A 24,213-nucleotide genomic window follows, 5' to 3' on the forward strand; every position below is an offset into this window, starting at 1 on the left:
CTCGCCGCCCAGTCACCCGGCCCGGCCGCCGGCCGCCGGGGCTTCGGTAGTGTCCGCCATCCCGGGCGCAGGCTGGCTCTCCCCACCCCCGACCTGCGCTCGCGCCGAGCCGAGTGGCAATGTAGGTAGTGAAGACTCCCTGGGGCTCCCAGCCTTCCCTCCCCCTTCCACCACTTTTATGAATTCGACTCCACTTTCGAAAGGAATTATGAGTCATATGGAAAACCCAAACCAGAGTGGCTGAGAGGGGAAACAGGGGAAAAGAAAATCTTTACAAATTAAAAAAAATAAATAAATAGAACCTACAAATCTTTCCTTGTTATCACCTCAGGCGAGATGGAAAAAACCTTGAAATTAACTCCAGACATGCACTCTCCCCTTAATGCCAGAGTCTTTCTCCCCCAGATCCAAGTAGTTCAGCCCCTAAGGGGCACTGCTTATGGCACCGAGCCGGTTTGAAAGACTTCCTCCACTTCAAAAGACTCACCAGTTCTTTTCTTGCTAGGTATTTCTGTTCAGAACAAATAATGGCAGAATCAAGTGGCCCGTTTCAGGGTCTTCCTGGAAGATGGATACCTGATTGACTTGTTCCAAAAAGCTACCCCTTAGCCAGTCAGCTGAGGGGAAGCTCCTGCAATCATGTTCAGCTTAGAAAAGAGGGGTGGTTCTGATTCTCACTTTCTGTTCTGCCTGAGGACATCTCAGGCTATTGTGGCTGTCCTATTCCTATCTTGCCCTATGCCCTAGAATAGGCCTCCTGGGGCTTTTTTTCTTGGTGCTTTCTCCCCTGAGAAGGCTCCCCTAGGCAGACCATGTCTCCTGTTTGTTTTGCATTTGCAGGGTCTCTGACAGTTGCCTTTAGCTGGAGAAGAGGGCTTGAATGTTGGCTGAGTGCATGAGTAATCACTGTCTGCCTCCAGTTTCCTTTATACTACCCCAGTTCCCATCCTCTTTCTTATCAGCCTAAGTGCCCCAGAGTTATCAAAGTGACTCAAACTCTCAGTCCAATTTTGATTCTGACAGTGGCAACATGGTATGTCTGAGAGGAGGAACGAAAGTCATTCCTGATAGTCTAGAAAGTCAAAAGCAATAAAAGACCGTATGTTCCAACTCCTTCATCTTGCAAAAAAAAAAAAAAATCTGAAATAATTTGCTGTACAGTCATATTCACTGTGAGTTGTCAAAGAAAACACCCCCCTGCATCGTCCAGATCCACTGCAGCCTTTGATGTAGAAGAGCCACAGTTACACCAGGCTACTTCTCCTGCTCTGTGCTTCCAGGCTAGCGTGGGACAGGTCCAAGACCTTCTGAATATCTGCCTCATGTAGACCTCATTGTCTACCAAAAGCACCCTTTTCTCTTCCACATCACCACTGAGTATCATGAATACTTCCTTCTTCCATTATATGCTCAAACTTCTCTAAACGGCTTATAAGTCTATTAACTCATAAGGATTTCTTTTACAGTTGTCTAGCCGTAAGGCTTGTGTTGTCAAAACAGAACCCTTATTACAGATAAGTCTGACATTGTTTTAAAGCTACCAAAGCCTGAATCACCTTTTAGTTTACTACTCACTGCATAAAATAGGCCTTCTTGTGATTTGTCCTATATTTGATTTTTTTTCAAGCTTCACAGGCTGCCCTGTTTTTGTTAAACAAAGCTAACCTCACTCTGTTCATGCCCTCAAGGTGTAATATATTTAAATATTTAAACATTTTAAAGAGTAAGATAGAAATAAAACTAACCTTCTACCTAGTAGGCATTTACGTTTCTCTAATAAGAACCACTCGAAGGTGTTGTTGTTCCAGTCTACCTCCCAATGAAATGATTCTCATCAAATCTGCCCACAGCCAGAATCTCCTCTATACCTTGCCCTATCTCCAACTCTTACTTAAATGTATAGATTATTTGTGATCAATTGACCTTTAACTTTTTTTTAGTGCTGTTTCATTTTGTTTTTATTTGGTTTTTGTTTCACTTTGTTTGGGTTATGGGGTATGTGCACTCTCCAGAGAGAGAGCCAGAGTAAGAAAGTGAGAAATCACCCCCTAAGGGAGTTAGGGTGGTCATGATGCAATCTCTTCTGCTCCTGTCTCCTCTCAGGATTTTGGGAATGCACACACACATGCCTGGTGTGATTTTCAATTGAACTCCATAGCCAGCTATGTGGGATCCAGCTCCTTAACTCTATGCCACCTGCGGGCCCCAATTTACCTTTTTATTTTTTTATTAAAAACTATATGCACCTTTGAGATGAAAAAGTTCTAGTCCTGCCTTAAACACTTGTATGCACTCAAACATACATATTCATGTCTATTCAGGAACATAGCACATAGTAGGCCCTTTATCCGTTTGTTAAATGAATAAAAATCTATCTTCACTATGAGGGAGAATGCTGGTGGCATTCTGTAGCAATTAAAAATAATAATCTTTACATTACATGGTAGCATCCAGTTAAAAATGTCCTATTAGTTAGAAAAGAGACCCTAAGCCAATGTTAGAATTTATTAGAGAAAAATACAAATTCCCCATCTGTTCTGAAAGACCCAATTGCAGAAGCATAAGGCAATGGACATATGGCATTAAGTTCAATAGTGTGATGTGGGCATGAGTAATTCACATTTACCCAGAATTTATTAAGTGTCAGATATTGCTCTAAAAGTTTTACATGTATTAATTTATTTAATATTCAAAATAACCCTAAATAATAGATGTTGTTGTTCTTCACATCTTACAGAAGTGTAACCAGAGGCACAATGGTGTTAATGAACTTATCTAAGGCGGGACATGGACTACAATCTACAATGAACGTTTTCTTCTCTCAGTACTTTTCAGCAGTTGAACTGAACTTTAAGGAAGATAAATGTTCAAAAATCTCTGGGAAGTAAAATGGCCCTGCAGGCCAGGAGTGAAGCCAACAAGATTCTATAATGGATTCAGAAGGAGGCCTGGGGCCTGTGGGCACTCAAAATAGCCTCTGTAGTGGCAGTTATAGTTCCCTTTTCCTGCATTGAACTTCCTTTCCCAAATGGCCCAACCCTTAGTAAAGCCTTCAGAAAAGTAAAACCCTGCCTTCCGTACTCCATGGACATTACAGGAAAAAGAAAGGAGGCAGGATTAGCAAAGCAAGCAATGGTCCCCTTTGTCACATGTGTGAGCATCAGAGCAAAGCCCATGGGAATGCCCAGTAGCCTAGATCCACCATGGAAAGGAGCTTTCGCTTTATGACAGAATCAGTGCAGAGGGATAGAGTGGGTCTGAGGGAATACCGTGGGAAAGGACCACAAAGGACCATTCAACCAGTGAAGTTTTTCTGAGAAAAACAGGAAAAAGCCTTTGGAAAGAAGATAGTCTCAAACGTTTTTTTCGTTTTTTGGTTTTTTTGGGGGAGGGCGGTGGCGGCAACTGATAACATGGTGGTTAAAGTCACTGGGTGGGTTCTACACAGCTTATTGTATGGTTGGAGTCCTAGATACTATGCTTAGAGACACATGTCGGGCACATGTGCATGCATGCGCAAAATCCAAAAAGGAGGGATAAATGGAAGAGGAGGAATTGCTGTGTGACCATTCATAATGACAGATATTTTCTCTTTCTCTCTCTCTCTCTCCCCCACCCCAATCTGGTGAGCACACATTTTTAAGGTTTTTTTTTTTTTTTTCTTTTGGTTATAAGTTTTATGTAACTTCTCTTTGAAGTAGTTCTTTAATGGAAAGGAATTCATAAAACTCAAAATACCTGCTAAGGACTCATCGAAATAGAATGGAGCCAAGCAATCTTTTCTTAATAAAGCTGACAGTAGTTTTGCTCTGGGTGAAAGTAACCCCACTTTTCTGACCTCATTTGATAGGCCTAGCAATCAACTTCTGAACGAACCAAAGTCATTCTTGTATACACTTTCAAAATGGAAGAGAATCTTAGGTGTTTAATGTGAAATTTGTCCCAATTGGCTCTTTACATAACCCCTAACCTAAGGTCAAACGGGGCAGTACAGAGGTGATTTGAGATTTTATGGCTCTTCCTAACATCCTAGTGAATCTAGCTAATAGCAAAACTACAATGTGAAACCCAAAATCTTCTTTCTAATTCTAGGTTTTGCTGTAATTTGGTTGCATTTTGTTCTCATTAAACTTCATTCCCCTTTCCACTCTAGAAACATCCTAGACTTTAGTTAGATTAGAGGCCTCACTAACCCATGCAAACAAACTTATTCTCAGCATCTATTCATATTAAATCTTTGTTTTGAATGCCTCTCCTTTTATTTTAAAGGACCACACATACTACATAAATATATTCTCAGTGCAAATTAATTAAGACATGCTATTATCACAAAGGCTAAAATGTTAAAATTTCCACTTATCCTGACCCTAATGTCACTCCTCACACCTAATAGTTTTTTGAGGAATCCTTCTATTCTCATTTGTACATGACAGATTTATACATAGGAATTTTTATGTAAATAAAACAAGTCATTCTGTAACTTGACTTTTCTAGTCATTTCAGAAAATATCCGTTTAAAGAGATCTAGCTCATTCCTTTTAGCCGCTGCAGAGAATTAACCGAATGGATGAGCCATAATATATTTTAACCATGCCTCTGCAGTCATGATGGCTTTTTCAAAATGTTTCGTGATTAAAACAATGTGCACATCATTATGCACAGTTTCAGCAGTTTTTTGAGGGGGATAAATTGTTAGAAGTGGATTCACTGGGTCACAGGGAACTGATAATTTGAAAAATGTGATAGGTGCAAGCAAACTGCTCTCAATATTGCTTTATCATTTTATATTGCACCAGCAGTTTTTGATAATACCTAGATGTTGGCAACATTCCAGTCTTTAACTTCTTTCTAGTTAGCTGGATCAAAAGTATTCATCTTATCTTTATTTGTATATCCCTAATCATTCGTGAGATTGAACATTTTTTTCAAGATTTATTGACAATCTGTGTAGCCTATATGATTGCCTGTCATATCTTTTATTATTGGTTTTCTAGTTTTGCATTATTCATATTATGAGGCCTTCATATAGTCTGGATAGCAATCCCTTTTCTGTTACACACATTTGTCATTCAAAAGTCTTAATTTTTATTCATTTAAAAAAAATTTAAAGCCAACACTAGACCTAAAAGTTCTTTTTTTTGGAGAAGTTTTTTACTACAGGGCATGTGCACTCACCAGAGAGACAGAGAGACAGAAACCAAGAAATCACCCCCCAGGAGGGATGGCCACACTGCAATCCCTTCTCCTCCATTCTCCTCTTGGGATCTTAGGCATGCATGCACACAAGCCCGGCGTGAGTTTAAGCCACCGGATCCGGGACTTGAACCACAGTCGACTACATGGGAGTTCAGTGATACAGCCATTATGCTAACTGCTGATCCCTAGACCTAAAAGGTCTAAAAAAGAACTTTCCTGATTTCTCCAACCCTCATAATCTTCCCTTTTCCCTGAACTCTCCATTTCTAGAATGTTGAACTTCCCAAAAGCAGAAACTATTTTTATTAATATTAGCAACCACCAAAGAGTCTACAATAGAGACTATTTTGACAACAGAGAATACTTCGAGAACAGTTCAATGGATATTTATTGGGTTGAAGTGAAGTCTTAAGTGTTATCTTTTATTGCTTTGGATTTAGTTTCCTTGAGATTTAGATTTTTACCTGTTACTTGTTCTTCGTCTCCACTGCCCATAAAAGCCCTTGGGGCAGTGCTGAGTACACAGTACTCTAAATACTTGCTTGATTGATTACTTGCAATTTGTATTAACTTTGGTACTTGTTCTACCATACTCTCAAAGGAGAATAATTTCCCCCAAGGTGTTGTGTGGGATATTAGTTTTATATAATATGATGATATTTCCCTCAGAAAAGATTCCAGGTTCAAGTAAGTTTGGGGGGAAATGGATTTTAAAAAGTTAGATTTCTCTGAATAATTTTGAGCCTGTAACATACCTAATATGTAATTTCTAAAAAGTTTTAGATCAAAAACTTTAAGTCAAGTTTTTTGCTTGTTTGGCAATGATTTACTCAGAAATTGTGCCCTGTGTAATTTATTTCTTTCTTTCTTCTTTATGTCTTTCTTTATTCCTTTTTTCTCTTTCATTCTTTCTTTTTTCTTTCTTTCTTTTAAAATTTAAAATTTAAATTTGCTAGAGGGCTTGGGTATTCACAGGAGAGAGACAGAGAGAAAGTGAGAAAGCACCTCCCATGGAGGATGGTCATGCCACAATCCCTTCTCCTCCATTTCTCTTTTTGAGCGTACACACACCCCCTATTTGCTTTTTAAGAATTATTTTATTTAACATTATTTATTTTAATTTGACCAGAAAGGGACAGGGTGAGAGAGAGAGAGGGAAAGTAAGAAAGCAAGCTACCAGGTCCAGGACTCAAACCACAGTCGGCCACGTGGGAGTCTAGCGCTTTTAACCATCAAGCCTCCTGCTGGTCCCACTAGGTCTGGGACTCAAACTATGTAGTCATTCATGTGGGATTCAGCCACCTTGACCACCACACCACTTGCTTGCCCAGTCCTGTGTAATTTCAAAAATCCATATATTTTTTTAAAAGTGCCAGAGGGCATATGTGCTCACCAGAGAAAAAGACAAAGAGGGAGAGGATAAAGCACCTCCTAATGGGACATGGTCACACCACAATCCCTTCTCTCCCACTTCTCCATCCTGTCAGGATTTGGGACAGGCATGCAGGAACATGTATCCAGAATTTTTTCAAACTGCTAAGGCCTGGATTTGAAGCATGGTCAGCCATGTTGGATCTGGCTCTTTAACCACTAGGCCATGAGGCCTGCCTCATTCAATAGTTTATTTTTAAAATTCAGATAAAAGTTTCCATGTCATATCACATTTCTTGTGACATGAATCATGAGATGATTTTAGCACTCCTTCTAAGAAAGGTTTGTGATGACTGGGTTCTGGGATAAAAGAGTTATATTTGAAGAGATTTCCAGCTCCACAACTTACTAGATATAAGAACTTGGGCAAAGCACATAATTTCTTATTACATAAAAGCTCAGTGTTCTTATATGAATAATAGAAATAACAAAAGGTCCTATACTTTCATGGTTGTATAAATTACATGAAATTAATACAAAGAGAATCATGGAAGTTGCTTAATAAGAATTCACTATTAAGGAGCCGCTTTTATTTTCTCCTCACCTTCCCCCTTTGTTTTTTAGTTTGCTATAGGGTGTGTGTGTGTGCTTGCTGGAGAGAGCGAGAAATCACACCCAGGGGAAATGGCCACACCGCCTTCTCCATACTCCTCTCCTTCTTCATTCGCCCTTCTCCATTCTCCTCTCGGGATTTTGGGCACACACACACACCCAAGCCCAGTGTGATTTTCAAGCCACCAGTTTGGGAATCAAACTGTACCATCAGCCAGGTAGGATCCAGCTGCCTTAACCCCCTGCCACCTGCTGGCCCTCTCCCTCTCCCTTATATGCAATTCTATCTTCATCTGCTTCCTCAATTTCTCTAATAGTTTCCTATCATGTTGTCTGGATGCATTTGTTATAAGTAAGTTTAAGTCCCTGCATAGGGACTCCTCATTCATATTTGTAAACCCGATGTGCTTGGTGCCGTCTGGTAATCCTTACAGATTTTAGGCAGAGAGAAAGCTAGAGGAATTGTGGGACAAGTGCCTCCCTGGAGGTATATTACTTATTGGTACAATCCAGTCAGGGAAGACTACTTCAGGTCTCATTCACGGTCACCATATTTGTCAGGAAACATTTGGTTGCATGACAAAACTGTAACTCAAACCAGCAAAGATCAGATACAATTTGCTGGAGAGTATAACTGGGGCAAGTGCTTGAGTGGCCTAGCAGTCCAAAGAGCTGGAGAAAGGCACAGATAAGAAAATTGAGCTGGGGATAACTCAACCAGAACTTTCTCTTTTCCTGTTTCCATTTCTGCTTGGCATTTCTTTTTTTTCTTTTTTAAATTTGCCAGAGGGCATATGGGCTTGCAAGAGAGACAGAGAGAGAGAAAAAGAGAGAGAGAGAGAGGAGAGAGAGAGAGAAGAGAGAGAAAGTGAGAAAGTACTCTCTCATGGATGGTGGTCACACACATGCCTGGCATGTTTTTCAAGTCACCGGATCTAAGATTCAAAGCATACAGGGACCAGCAGTTAGCGTAATGGCTATGTCACTGGACTCTCATGTAGTGGACTGCAGTTCGAGTCCCGGACCCAGTGGCTTAAACTCACGCCAGGCGCATGTGCATGCGTGCCCAAGATCCCGAGAGGAGAATGGAGGAGAAGGGATTGTGGCATGGCCATCCTCCCTGGGGGGTGATTTCTCACTTTCTGTCTCTCTGTCTCTGTCTGTCTGGTGAGCGCATGCACCCTATAGCAAAAAAAAAAAAAAACCTCTCCAAAAAAAAAACCATACGTTCACCCTGGAAGAATCCAGCAGTCTTAACCAGTGTGACCTTGGCTGGTCCACACTTGTCATTATCTTACTTTCAAATAACGAGGGAGAATGTCTTCTGATAATCCTAAACTTGTAACATTCCAGTTTAGTAAACCCAGTGGTGGAAAGATAACTTAGTTTCCCCTAGGCTCTATTTATTGATATTAATCTCAGGATAAAAACAATATTATTAGCTATATAATACAATAGGATCAAGAGTCTATCTCTTGGACAATCACTATTGCCAAAGGGATGAAGCAGTTCAGTTTGCTAAGCCCTGGCCAAGTGCCCTCTCCTCTGTTCAGGGGCAGCACATAAGAAAAGGAGAAGGCAATGTATTCTTTGGGTCTCTTGCTAGTCTGATAAAGTCATTTTCTACATGAGTTCATTACATGGTTACTCATCTCTTTTTTTTCCAGGGTGAATCATATCAAGAAAAGAATGATTTATTCCTCATAGTTTGGATTTCTTCTCGTTTTATTCTTTTGGTATAACAATTATAGTTGCAGGTTATGTTTCACATCAGTGCCTCTCCTCTGTGCTTACTCCATTAATAATATTAACCACACTTATGTTCATCCTCCTTTCTTAAAAGGCTGAGGAAATGTGCCCTGAACCTGAGTAATTTGCTCTGATCAATACTGTTTTTCCTAGACGTAAGCTAATGTGTGAAACACAAAGAGCACTCGATAAATGCTTAAGAGAAAGACTGTACCTTTCCACGGCACAAAATAGAAACACAAATGAGAAGCATATAACTCAGATTGAGCTGAGGCTGGAGGTTTGGGGGTGTCAGTGATGCTGAGTATGGAAGGACGAGTAGGAGTGAAGAAAGTGAAGAAGGACATTCTAGGCAGTGGGAAGGCATGGAGGCAGTGGTGAGCTCAAGCTGGCTCACATGAACTTGCAAGAACACTTGGGCACTTCTCTTCCCAATTCCACATTCAGCAATTTCCACATTGATAGCTTGACGTCAGCTCTGCTGGGGTTATTTACACCACAGAAACTGGAATCACTACAGAGCAGGCTTCTGTTTTGTTTGTTTGTTCATTTAACATACCATTGAAAGAAAGCATGAAGTGGACAGAAATATTACTATAGATGAGATTGTGAAGGTGCTCAGAAATCCCCTCATGGAGAACTTATATGGTAAGCAAAAACAGACACGTGAAACTTTTAACCAGCAAAAGATTTTGGAAGGGAAAGCATATGATGACGTGCTCGTCTCAGTCTGCTGGCTAGCCTTCTTTGGCAGTAGTTTTACACACCAAATTTGGTAGAAGGTGACATAGTCACCCCATATCAAATGCTTGCATTCCATAGCAGTGATTGCCTGTCCCAGCAAATCAATCTTAGCCCACAGCATAGCCTGTTACTACACAAGGTCCAATCCAAGTTTGAATCCATCAGAACCAGGTGTGACCACAACAGCAGCACCACCACTTTCAGTCAGTGCCAGCAGCTCATATATCTCATACAGCGCACGTCTATTTCCTCATGCCACCTGGCATACTGGCTGCCTGAACAGTTGACATTAGCAAGCTTCCAGCAAAAGGTTGCCAACTCCGGCCATATATTTTTCTTTCCTGTCTAGGTTATTTTAGGTGTGGCTCTGCCTAATACCAGAAGTATGAACTAACTGGGTTTGCTTCCCAAACTATGACCATAAAGAGAGAAAAGTTTATGAAAGAAAGAAAAAGAAGGAAAGAGAGAGAGAAAAAGAAAGAACAAATTATAATGCTTTTCGACAGCAAGTAGTCCACCTGTTTTCAAAGGGAACAGTGTTCTTTCCAGGGTTGTTGAGATGGAAATTGAGAAAATGGTCAAAACAGCAGCAGCAATGCAAGTTGGACTAACAGAGAGACTGCACTGGACACTCTTTTCAAAGCCACTTTGTTACGTTTCAATTAAGACTTTGCTTTTATGAAAGCAGTGGATGAACTCTCAGAAACTTTCTGCTTGATAGCCTAACACAGCTCTCTTCCCCGTTCCCCAGTTTCTGATCCCCCAAAGCAACCATAGAATCTTAGTAGCCCTGAATCTGACTCTTTCTCTTGAGGTTTCTGGCCTTTCAACTGCCTTATGTGACTAATATTTGGAAATTTTGGTTTTGTTTTGTTTATGTTGGTTTATTAACTTCTTCTATGACAGACAGAGAGCTAGGAAGAGAGAGATACAAAATTCCCCAACAGAGCCTTCATGCCATGATACACCCCCAATCTCAGTCAGACTGGATCAGTCTGACATGCTCAGGAAGGTCTGGGGATACAAACTGCATATAGGTCCAGCTGTTTACCACTGCAGCCTCGCCCGACCCATTTTGTATTTAGAATGATTTCTCTACCATTTAAACTGTTTTGGGTGACAAAAAAAATTTGAAATAAAACCAGGAATTGGAATTAATATTGCTATTACTAGTGACTATCATGGAACAGAAGTTACAGAATAACTTGATAAGAAAGAAATGCATTGAAAACCATCTTATGAAACTGAGCCATCCATAAAAAATAAACTGTCATAGGACAGATTTTTGTAAAATGAAATTATTATTATTTTTTTGGAGAGGTTTTTTGCTATAGGACGTGTGTGCTTGCCAGAAAGACAGAGAGAGACAGAGAGACAGAAAGCGAGAAATCGCCCCCCCAGGGGGGATGCCCACGCTGCAATCCCTTCTCCTCCATTCTCCTCTTGGGATCTTGGGCACGCACGCACATGCATCCGCTGGGAGTTTAAGCCATGGGGTCCAGGACTCAAACCACAGTTGTCTACATGGGAGTCCAGCAACGTATGCATTATGCCATCTGCTGGTCCCAGTAAAATGAAATTATTATATCACATTAATAGCACATAATTACCTTGAGAATTTACAAAGCAAACTTATTGTACCAAAATTTATTCGAATAGGTACATTATTATTTAAAAATTCTCCTTTGCTGCCCATTTGCATGGGAAATGCTACTTCTCACTGTTATGAATGTGAGACTGACTCTTTGGTCTCATGCAAGATGGAATGTTTATTGATGTTCCTTAACCAATAGGCTGTTTGCAGGTATGAAATAAGCAAACACTTATATAGTTGGACTTGTTCTCTTGCATTTCTGCTATCCCCATAAGGAAAACATAATTTAGGCAATCTGCTGAAGAATAAGACATACATAGATCAGACCTGGATTCAACTTCCATCTTGGAACTAAGCCCAATCTACCCAAGCCTAGATCAGACATTAACACATAAAAATGGGGAAAAATGATCATTGTTTTAAGCCACTGAGTTTGAAACAGATTTGTTATTCAGCACTCCTGTAGTAATTGCTGAGTGATACAAGCAGTAAAAGAAAATAAATAAAATGATGCAAGGAGTTCACCCAAACCTTACTGCAATAAACTAAAAAAGTTTGCTTCGTTCTGTTTTTTTTTTTGTTGTTGTTGTTGTTGTTTTATAATGTTAATCTATTTCTTTCATGAGGAGGTGATAGAGAGAGTGAGAGAAAGAGCACCTCCAATAGGTCCCAAATGCCTTGATCTATTCCAGTCTTCAGCCATCCCTGTATCGTGGGCAAACACATATCCAACGTAGGCAGGGAGGCTTCTGGACTTCACTTAAATCAGGAATCTTCCCATATAACACTAGACTGCAGGGCATCGAGTTTAACTGTTATGCCACTGTCTGGCTTCAAAATTCCTGGAAAGAAAACCTAGTACAATTACCAGCTTTATATCTGCAAAGATGTTTTGATGCCTGTATTTTGTCATGCTTAGTTCATGCTTGTAAGCTGAAGGGAGAGTCTGAAATCAAACTTTTGTAAAGTTAGATTCTTCAAATCGAATGGTGGTACTCTATAGTGTGTCTATGAATCACACCAACACATTGAGTGATTATCTCTAGGTGGTAGCATTGTGGATATTTCTATTTCTTTTCCTTATCTATAATTTTTCAATAACAACATGGGTTATGGGCATACTTTGAAACTATTTCAGTTTATTTCAAAAGGAATAATCTTACATTGACTTCCAAGTTACGCATATTTAAATCATCACTTATTTCCTCATGCTGGGAATTTACATTAATATCATAACACTTGGATAAATAAGGTCTTTGTTTTACTATTTTTCTTTTTATAAAAGAAATGGATGTTTATTTTTAAAATTAACTTCCGTAACATACAAGGAGTCTTCGAAATGTTTGTAGAGAAATGGAATTAAAGTGCAAAGTTTTTGAAATCCATGCATTTTTTTCATCATATACAGTTTCCACAAACGGCCTATTTCTAGGGGCCGGGTAAATATCATTTATCTGATTTCAGCAGAAGACTCTATAAAACATAAGAATATGTTTTACCACTGTTCAAGAGCAGGGACTTTCTCCTCCACATGAACTTCCTCAACCCCTTCTATCCAGTGGCATTTTTTTAAAAAAGAATTATTTATTTTATTTGTTGTTATTGTTATTATTATTATTTTAATTTGACGAGAGAGAGAGAAAGAAAGGGAAAGGGAAAGTGAGAAAGCAAGCTGTCAGGTTCAGGACCAGAAGTCCAACACCTTAGCCACTGTACCACCTGCCAGACCCTTATCCAGTGGCATTTTTGGAATGCCGTTTTCCATTTATAGGCACTGACAGGGGTTACTTGTACACCTCAGGCACAATACTTCCTGCAGTGGAGGGGCAGTCTGTGCAGGTCACAGACGGGAAGTTCAAGATCAGCATCCCTATGGTTAGGCAACTGTTCTGCTTATGCAAGGAAGGGCCACAGTGCTGACTCAGGCTGAGCTCTCCGGGCCCCTAAGCATAGCTCTTGCTATGAGTCTTTGCTGCCACTTTCTTCATCCTTTCAGAGCAATTCCTTAAGAGTCATTTTTCAGAGCTGGCAGGTGGCATGGGGGTTAAGGGCGTTGTACTCCCACATGGCTGAGTATGGTTCGAGTCCTGAATCTGGCGTCTTGCTTCCTCACTTTCCCTCTCTCTCCCTCTCACGCTGCTTTCTCTATATCATCGCAGTTACACAGAATCTGACCTTAATCCTGAGTTTCTCTTTCTGTATTATCTTGTTTCCAAATCACAGGCTTGCACTGAAGTTTCTTTTGTTAGAAATTCAATCTGAAATTTTAAAAAATAGTAAAACATGAGCCCAAGTATTGGACAAAATAACTGGCAAGGCAAAGCAAAACCATGCATTCAGTCATCTATGAGCAAACTTCATTTGCTTCTTCATTAATGCATCCTCTTGGGTGTTAAGTAGATAATTCTTTGGTAAATATTTCTAAGTTTTTCTAAGTATCTGTGGTTTATCTTTCCGAGTAAACTATGAATTCTCTAAGGAAAGGTCTATGATTTTCATTTCTTTTGACTCCTTTAAAGTAATGGTTAAGGATTCACAATGAATCAGTTGAATGGTTACAGCAACTATGACAGAAAAACAACTCTTTTGTAAGTATTTTCCACATTTTAAGCCCTATGTTATGCACAAGGGAATTTAGGGAAAAGTAACACCTTCTCTACCCTACAGCAGATTTCTTGGAAAGAGACATAATATGGTTTGTAAAATACTGCAGACATCATATATAGCTCTCAGCTGCAGAGAGTTATCATCAGGCAAAGGGCTTAGGCTCAGATTTGGGTTGTCTAGATTTGAATTCTGGCCTCACCACTCCTTTTATGATTTGGGTAATTTGCTTAAGCTCTTTAAACCCCAGTTTCCACTTCCTTAAGATAGGGATAATAAATAGTATCTATCTCAAAAGATTGTTATGAGGATTAAAAACAATTATGCAGTGGTTAAATTTCCCCATTACCTCATACAAAGCAAGATTCCAAGAATATGCCAGTCTATAGAAAGGCACGGGAGAAGGTATCCCTCAGTCCTGGTAGTTCAGGCTACTTCATCTAAAACAGAGGAAGATGGATAAGAAGATGGGCAAATTAAAAGTGAAGAATCTCATAACTTTTTAACCAAGTGGAAATAAAGTGTGAGGGGAAGGGAAATTTCTGAGTCACTTCCACATTTGACTTGGTTCCAAGGAGCCAGAGGGAAACCCAGGAAGAGGACTGGTTTTATAGAGTAAGAGGGGAACTAAAGGCCTAATTATTAGAGAATATGGAGGTTGTAATATCCCACATAGCTAACTGCTCAAGTCCCAGACCCGGTGGCTTGAAAAGCATACCAGGTGTTATGCGTGCATGACGAAAATCTCTAGAGGAGAATAGAGGACAATGAAGGAGAAGGGATCGCGGTGTGGCTGTCCTGGTCCCCATCCCCACTGGTTAGGGGTGCTTTCTCACTTTCCTTCTCTCTCTCTCTTTCTGGAAAATGCATGTGGCCTCTAGCAAATTTTTTTTAAAAAATGAGAAGGCGAGAACTTATGTTGAGTTGGAGTCTGAGTAAGGATGATAATGACAGAAATATAAATCCCATTTGCCTAAAAGACTAAAGGCATTGCCTCTGCTCCACAAACAAGGAGGGGACAAGTAAAATGCATGAAAATAATTTACTATAAGTGGTTTTGGAGGAGGCCTGAAAGATTCTAAACTTGGAAATATTAATGGCAAAAACATCTTTTGTTTACATAAAAGTTATAAAAATCTAAATAGCAGGAAATTTGACAGTTTTTTAAAATAATTATTTATTTAATTTTATTTATTCATTTATTTTTTTTTAATTTGACCAGAAAGACACACACACAGAGAGAGAGAGTGAGAGAGGGAAAGTGAGAAAGCAAGCCACCAGGTCTGAGACTTGAACCGTGGTCGGCCATGTGGGAGTCTAGCGTCCTTACCTACCACGCCACCTGCCAGTCCCAACAGTTATTGTTAAGATACAAACAAACTGAGAAAGAAATTAGACTCATATGCATCAGATAAAAAGATAATTTCTTGGCCTTAAAATTATTAAGAAAACAGTGAGAACTCTATTGAAAAGAGTAGATCAAGTATTACACAGAAAAAGAAAAAAAAAAAAAAACAAGAGAAAAAAAAAATTACTGGGCCACCCCCATGGTCTGGCAGTTAAGGGAATTCAGATCCTACATGAACAACATGTGGTTTGAATCCTGAACCCAGGCTTGAAAAACACATCGGGCATGTGTGTGTTTATGTATATGTGTGCATCCCAAATCCGAAAGAAGTGGAGAAATGGAGCAAAGGAGATGAAGACATGACCAAGTCCCATTAGGGAGTGCTTTCTTTTTCTTCCTCTCTATCTCTCTGTCTCTTCCTGGCAAGTGTATGTGACCTCTGGGAAAAAAAAAATTAAAAAAAAAAGACAAATAAATAAATTACCAGTGAATATGTAAAAACATGCTCAAAAACATTGATGACTCAAATATGAATAGCTATAATTTTTTAAATAATTACTTTTCTAATTTTATTTATTATTATTTAATCTGACCAGAAAGAGAAAGAGAGAAAGTAAGAAGGCAAGCCATCAAGTCTAGGACTGGAACCATGGTCAGCCATGATGGAGTCCAACACCTTTAATACCACGCTACCTGCCAGGCCCATGCTAACATTTTTTAACTAATAAATTGGCAAAGCATGTATTTTTTTAAATGAAATCTTGTTGTTATAGCCTGACAACAAGGGCCATGCTCACACACCCTTAGAATGGGTGCATGCATGATGATGAAATATTTTTACTGTGCAATTTAATGGAATCTGTCAAAAACAGTAGTGTATGTTCTTTTTGCCAGAGGGACCATTCTGATGTATTTGCAATATTACATGCCTAGGATGTCCATTGCAGTGTTGTTTGCCAGGGCAAACTGGAAACAATCTAAATAATCATCAGTGAGAGTCAAGGTAAGTAAGTAACAACATCTGCACAATGCACTCTGTAGTCACTGACAATATGGAACAGAGGTAGATATTGTTCTCAAAGGAGCACTGAGACATATTATTAAATGACAAAAGCAAGGCTCATGAGGAAATAATACAAATACTAGTATGGTATTTATCATTTAAAAAAAATAAAATGTAACACACACAAATGTGAAAAAAGAAATCCTCGTTTACAGCTATCTCCAAGTAAGAAGACTTGTAGTGAAGACAAACCAAGTAATAAGACTGTAGGTAGTGAAGACAAACATTTATATCTCATTTAAAACACAATGAATTATTCAACTGTAATGCTATTGTACTTTTTAGTTTTATAACAAAATAAATAAGTTTAATAATGAAATAATTTTTTCTTTATTTTGTTTAATTAAGAGATATTTTTGCTATAGGATATGTGTGCTTGCCAGAAAAACAGAGACAGAGAGACAAAAACTGAGAAATCACACCCCAAGGGGGATGGCCACACTGCAATCCCTTTTCCATTCTCCTCTCAGAATTCTGAGCAAACGTGCACACGCACTGGGCATGAGCTTTAAGCCGTAGGGTCTGGGACTTGAATTGCGTTTGACGTCATGGGAGTCCAGCAACATCACCATTAGGACATCTGCTGGTCCTGTGAAACAATTTTAAAAATAGTAATTTTTTCCTTTTATTTATCATTATTTTTTTCATTATTTTTATTTTTGAAATTACTACAGGATATGTGTTCTGAGAGAGAGAGAAACAAAGTGAGAAAACGAGCCTCCAGGTCTGAGATTCAAACTGTGGTGACCATGTGGAAGTCCACAGCTTCAACTGCAATGCCACCTGCTGGCCCCAGTGAAACAATTTTAAGCGCTTGGAATATAAATTAAACATTCAAATAATATACCTTTTTGTTTTAAGGTTTTTGCCATAGGATATGTGCACTCACTGGAGAGAGACAGTGAGAAGGAAAGTGAGAAATCATGTCTGGGGGCAGTGACGGTTGTATCACAATCACTTCTCCCCCATTCTCTTCTTGGAATTTTGGGCACACATGCACATGCATCCAATGGGATTTTCAAGTCACCAGGTCCAGGACTTGAACTGTAGTCAGCCATGTGGCAGTCCAGCACCTTTAGCCACCATGTTGCCTGCTGGTCTCTCAAATAATATACCTTTAGAACTGTGTGCTTTAGCATCCTAATTCATTCTGAAAACAAAAAAACTTTATCTTCTACAGTTTAAGTAATTCTTTAGTATCTTGGTCTTTTTCCTGCTGTGGGATGAGCAGTGTCAGACCTCCAAACTTTCAACTCCTCTCTCTGGCAGGAAAACTCTTCCTCTTAAAAAAAAAAAAAAGAAAAAAGGAAAAAAAGATATCATTTTGAGCATATTTCACAGGATTTTTGTAGTATGTTTCTTTTTTGTTGATTAGTCTTTAGACACCTTGAATGGTTAGTCCTGATCTCTTCAGAACTGTCTCACTTTTTAGCTTTTAATCAAAGATCAGTTTCTGATTTATTTTGTCCTAGAAAAGCTCAATGGAAGTGACAACAAGCTGAATAGGATAATAATTAAAAATATAGGCCCCATGAAACCCTAATATAGAGGTTCTAAATCAAAGACACTTCCAATAGTTGATATGGCCATTCATTCCTTAAAACTGGCTATTTTTCTTTTGAATTACATTACCTTTAATTTTGTAAATTGGATGTTATATAGCACCAGGCAAACTGCTGTGAATAATTATAATACTCATTGCTGAGTGATGTGACTTCTTCCTCAAAGCTAGGCATTTCTTAGGAAAATGTATGATTAGGTCGCTAGGTATATCGGCTTGTTCTGAGAATCATGGTGGCCCTCCAGGGAGCTAATGCATCTTTAATTATTTGCAGGTTCACATGAGACCCCTTGCAGATATATGCACATTAGCTCAGTAGCTAAGGGAACATTTAAAAACAGTAACATGAAATGTGTCAGGCACAGAGGAAAGATGGAGAAAATAGTAGAAACTAACGCACACCTGGGAGCTGCCAGCTCTCTGTAGCACCCTGTAGCTCTTCTGTGTCAGTGTTTGGTTGGCATTTGTAGAGCACAGTACATGAGTACAATACATATGGTAGGCCCATTCCAAAGCACAGAGGCCTAAAATTATCTATGTAGAAGTCAGACAAGTAAATTACATCTAGGATATACTTCTACATCTTTTGGTTGAGAGCCAAATTTTTTTAGTAAATAATCTCCTTGTTTTAAAGTACTGTTTAAAATTATAAAATCTTTTTTTTTTTAAGAGGTTGTTGACTTAGGGTGCATGAGCTAAGAGAGACAGAGACAGTGAGAGGAAAGTGAGAAATCACCCTTCAGAGGGGATGGCTACATGGCAATCCCTTCTCCATTCTCCTCCTGGGATATTGGGCATGTATGCAAAAGCACCCGGCATGATTTTCAAGTCACTGGGTCTAGGAGTCAAACAGCAGTCACTATGTGGCAGTCCAGTGATATAATAGCTATGCCATCTGCTGGTCACAAAATTACAAAAATGTTAATACATCTGTGGAGTAAAATATTTAAAGGCAAATACTATGAATGTAAATAAAGTCTTCGTTTTCTTTCTTTAGGAAAAGAGTTTTGTGTAGGCCTCCAAACTATGTGAAGAGTTATGTATGTCTGTGTATGTTAAAAATGTTTATACATATAATATACACATAATATTTGCACATCATATATATATATATATATATATATATATATATCACATATCACATACAAATGCATAAGGAAACAAATGGAATCTATTTAACATATGGTCTGAAAATAGCTTAAAATAAATTTGGGCTGGGGCATATAGACCTATGTGAGATATGAAACTAATTAGTTGAAGCAACCTCATTTTCTCATGTCAACAAAAGTTGGGAGATCAAACTTTTATATACTAACTTTAAAAAAAAAAAAAGAGGTTGAAGCGGGACAGTGGTACAACAGTAACGCAAGACTGCAGGTTGGCCCAGGTCCCCTGAACACTCCAGGTACACTTACACCTGTGATCTGGAGCTAGCTAAGGCTGGAGGTAAATTGTGGCAGTGCACCCTTTTAGGGGTGCATTTTTCCCTTTGTATCTCGCTAGCTCAGAGAAGAAAATAAAATGAATAAACTAAAGACAAAAGTAAAAACAAAAACAAAAATAAAAAACCACAAATGTTGTGTGCTAGTCATCTTTCATATTTGTATATCTTGGATTTTTAAATGTATGAACCACAGAAGCTTTCTATGGCTAATTTTAAAAGTAAATAATTTTTTTCACAAAAACATTGGGAGTTTGTAGAACTGCTGAGAAGCCCGGAAAATCAGACTCAGAGCAAAGCAGCCAGGAAGCATGCCCCAAACCTTGCTGTGAAACCTTCCAGGGAGGAAACCACTGCCACCACCATGAAGAACAAGGCTGCAGCTTGCAGAGAGCAGCAATTATACCAATTGCTCAATCCTAGGCCAACTGTTACACCATTACCACTCCCACTTGTTCACTATACAGCAGATACTTTAGCAGCTGCTACATTGCCTGCACTAGAAACAGAGAAAGTATAATTGAGTCTGTTTCTTTTTTATTAATTCCTCAGTCACAATTCAGCACAGGCAAACAGATTGGCAGGACCTAAATCATATGCTTGTACCCTAGCTGCAAAGGAGGCTGAGAAAGCAAGCATTTGGCAGTTTTGCTTCTAAAGCAGGAGGTGATTTCTTCCTCCCATCTAAACTGATAAGCTGGAGAAGTTCTCAAACATAGGGAAAAAATGTTATTAATACCAAATATCCATACTTTCATTTCCTCAATATCAAAATAAACTTTTCCTTTAAAAATAAACCACAAAAGACCCAAGTATCCTCCTATTAGAATTTAACTATTTCTCCAATAATTTAACATGTATCTACACTCTCTATTGAGCAATTGAAAAAAAAAAAAAGTCATCTAAAACAGCATCTGGGGGCCAGCAGGTGGCGTGGTGGTGAAGGGCACTGGACTCCCACATGGCCAACTGTGGTTTGAGTCTCGGACCTGGTAGCTTGCTTTCTCACTCCCTGCCCCCTTTCACTCTGTCCCTCTCTGGTAAAATTAAAATAAGTAAGTAAATAAATAAAGTTAAATAAAATGATTAAAAATAAAACAGTATCTGCTCCAAGTTCAAGAATTCTGGGTGGTATTTGTTTCCCTTCTAAGTTTATCACTAGACTAACTTGATATTCTGGGTTTTAAAAATCCTTAACTACCTTCCATATGTCATATAGCTAAAAAAGGGAGGAAAATAAAAAAGGAAAAAATGAAGAGGAAAAAACAATATTAAGATATTTAAATATGTACAAGACAATATAAGAGAGAAAATGGGATTGGATGTCAAGGCTCAGTTTCTGTCACCAGGTTATCGTGGGTATCTAGGACTATGTTTCCTGAGCTAGCACTTTCACCACTTGGGAGTTTTACTTTGTAAGGTTACCAAATCTTCATTCCTGATAATAAAATGCTCTAGATAATCTATGTGAGTGAGCTTTGCTGCAGTCATCATTAACTCATTTTATTTTTAAAAATTAATAAATCTTTGGCCCAGTCATGGAGGCACAGGTGGTAATGAGACAGGAGTTAGATCCAGTGAACAGGTAGATAGGGCAGGGACCCCAAAAGCAGAGCCTCTGTTTGCTCTACTGGGCAGCTGTGTTATGTTAGATTTTAATTTTCACTTTTTCCAGAGTCACTATGTTCTTTTGACCTATGGACATGTAACTCTTGCTCCTAAAGAATTTATGATTCCTTGCTATGAGACTTAATTAGACAAAAAGTAGAGACCAATTGTTGCATCCCAGAGCACATAGATAATGTAAAGTTTTTTGTTTGTTTCTTTTTTCAGAAACCTGAAGGAAGCAAGACTTACTAATGCCCTGGAGTAAATTACAAGATAGGAGCCTCTGTACCTTCAAAGTTAACGGAGATAACAGCTTTTTCCAAATTAACAGTCTCAACTAACAAGTTACCAAATTAGTCACTATTAAGTAGGGTCTTGCAGTTATGAGACTGCTTTAAGGTATTGTGTGACCTTTAGGACACGTGACCCCCACCACAAGGGAAGCTCATGCATAAGCTTTTCTTGATAATAAGCCTCAACAAAGACCCTTCCCTCCCAAACAAGATAAAAACAAAACAAAAAACAAAAAACCCACCTCAGTTCCTTTTTGGCAACCTATTCAGGACCACTCTCTGCTTAAAAGCTCTATTCTTCCTTACTATCCCTTCCCCAGGTCCACATCTCTAATTCTTTTTGAGCATGAGACAAATAATTGGGTTCACTGCTCTTCTTGCAGTGAGTTTTGGACCCATGAACTCAACTTCTTTCATCAGCTGGGCACTGCTCTGCAATGCTGGAAGCCACATGGAGACCAGGAGTTTGGATCCTCGGTTACCCTGAGCACACTGGGAAGGCCTAAGATACTGTCTAGAAAAGCTTGTGAGTGGAAAGTGGGGTGCAATATGATGAAGCTCTAGTAAGGGTACTCTTCCCCCCCCTCCCTTCCAAAAGTAATTTTTTTTTAAAGAAATGTTTTTCCTTCGATTTCTCATCCTTTGAATCCTAGGCAGGCATGTGTATGCCTCATATGTTTTTCACGCTACCATGGTCCAAGATTTGAATCCTGGATGGCCATACAGGTTCAGCTTCCTCAGCATAACACTTAAACGTTGTTACGGGGCCAGCTGTCACTGAACAATATTTCTATGTGTGTATGTGTGTGTGTGTGTGTGTGTGTGTGTGTGTGTGTGTGCATGCCATGGTTTATTTACCCATTCACCTATTGAAGAACATCTTGACTAATCCCAAGCACTGGCAATGAATTGTCATCTTCATTAATTTTTACTATAAGAATTGACAGAATTAGGAGCCATCTGAAGAGAGCCCTTCAGTTTTTTTTTTTTCATTATTCTCAGAAATAGAGATTTTAGAGTCAAGACTTACTAACCTAGACAACAATATACCACCATTAAAATTTCTGACTGTATGTCTAGAGGCCTGAAGAGCCTAAAAGAATACATAGCAGTATAATCCTCTAATGAAGGATGGATCATGAAATGAAATATCGCTATGGATCCTCTATTGGGTATTAAATCAACAAAGTCTAGAATTTCAGGGTTGGAGACCAAAATGTCCAGTGAATTATTAGATATAATGGTGAAAGGTGTCTCTCTAACATCCAAACAAAACTCAAAGATTTCCTGTACTTTCTACGTGGGAGACACCATACAAGCTCATGCTTGGCTATGAATTCGGAATGCATACCACATTGCCTCGCATCAACTCAACTTTCTAAGCCATTGTCTCTCAACTGGCACTGTAATCTGCTTGTTAATAGGATAAGAGTCATCATTCTGTAATATTTTTGGCTGAGAGGATAAATGATGACACAGGCGAGTTCAATGAATATCTACTCTTTCATTATAAAGCAAATTTCTGGAATACAAGACTTTCAGAAAAGGACACTGTGGCAGTATATAAGAGATATGATATGCCACACAGAGTGGTGACCAAAAATCCTGGTGTCAGAGAAAATGTGATCCAAGAATAAATATCTATTCCAGTTACATATATCTCCCTGCTAGCTCTGTGATAAAAGGAGCCAGGGTAACCAACGTGTCTGCCAAAAGTTGAGTGGTCTGTTCACCTAGGATGTTATTGTGTCCTTAGTCTTGGTCTCTATTATTTAGTGTTGGACACCTAATAATCTTGACAGCTGAACTGGCTTTAGTAAGGAATACTGTGTATTGCTGAGTCTATGTATATTCTCTGCTGTTACTACCAAGGTTGCATTTTCATCAGCCTCTTGAATAAACAAGTTAGTGCCTGGTACAAGAGGCTGCTTCACACCTAAAATGTGATTGATAGCCCTCTCAATGGTAGTTTGATGAGCATTCATATTAAACACAGATGTTCTTATATTCTGGCCCATTCTAAATGGTTCATCCACACCCGTTAAGTTCCCCAGAATGTATTGTCATCAATTCTCCAATCTTGTTCCTTCAAAATCCCTAATCATCTAGCCAAATTATTAGCCACTTTACATAAATCAATAATATATTTCCTTCTAGACACAGTTTAAATAAATAGCCTGAAATTCTCTTAAGAGTGTAATCAATCTTAAGTGGGCTATAATGCCTAAGCAATCTACTTTTGGCTGATGCTGGGATATTGTACAGTTGACTTCTGTAAATCAGGCTAAATTCTTCTCTCATTAATCAATCGCACATAGGGAACTCTGAATGAAGTCATAGGTGTAGATATTAGTCCCACCTGCTGATGGAGTAAGCTTGCTAATTGGATACCACTCACTTCATGATCAACAGCTTCCATTGTCATGTTTGGTTCTATTGATAGGACTTCAGTTTCTTCAATGGCCTTAGATCAAATTAAGAGCTTTTTTTAATAGAAAAAAATTAATCTTGCCAAAGAAAGAAGCACTTTACTACAATACAAATCCTAAGAAGTATAGCATGATTTGTTAGAAACACAATTACATCTAGGCATAGAAATTAAAGGGTACAATAATCTGAGCCAATTAGGAATTGTTTAATTGTTTGTTTTGATCTGGGTCCTATAAAAAAGTGGTAACATCACAAATCGTAAACTAAAAGGAGCAGGTGATACAATGAGGTTTCCATAACGCAGAGACCTCAAAAGCATTGAAGCATTTCCTTAGTAATCAAGCCTGCAAAATGTCATCATTTGTCCTTCACTTAAAGAATATATTTTGACTTATCAAAAGAAGGGTGTCCCAGACCACTAGTATAAAAATACATTTTATTTATCCTTCTAAAAAGGTATGTTGAAGATTATATTACACAAAGACAAACACAGAGTATGAAATCAACAGAAAGATCAATGGAAAATAGAAATAATCATAATGCAGTCATAACTTATGAACAAAGACTATCAGTATGAAACTAATTTAATGAGAGAACTG

At 38.7% G+C, this 24,213-nt stretch overlaps 1 protein-coding gene across 4 annotated transcripts in view; it reads right to left on the reverse strand.

Moving 5' to 3' along the window:
• PARP8 (poly(ADP-ribose) polymerase family member 8) overlaps positions 1-24,213 on the reverse strand; it is a 270,423-nt gene that overhangs the window by 195,343 nt on the left and 50,867 nt on the right. Inside the window, exon 1 of one of the 4 annotated variants that reach the window (XM_027772069.1) lies at positions 13,442-13,460. The exons of 1 other annotated variant lie outside the window; for it this stretch is intronic. The gene's annotated coding sequence lies outside the window, so the exon portion shown is untranslated. Of the gene's footprint in view, positions 1-306; positions 411-487; positions 878-13,441; positions 13,461-24,213 lie in introns of those variants that run through there. 2 more of the 4 variants (XM_006149030.3, XM_027772067.1) reach the window with 2 other exon arrangements.

Source organism: Tupaia chinensis, unplaced genomic scaffold, assembly GCF_000334495.1.
Source record: "Tupaia chinensis unplaced genomic scaffold, TupChi_1.0 Scaffold000251_1, whole genome shotgun sequence".
Classification (NCBI taxonomy): Eukaryota; Metazoa; Chordata; class Mammalia; order Scandentia; family Tupaiidae; genus Tupaia; species Tupaia belangeri.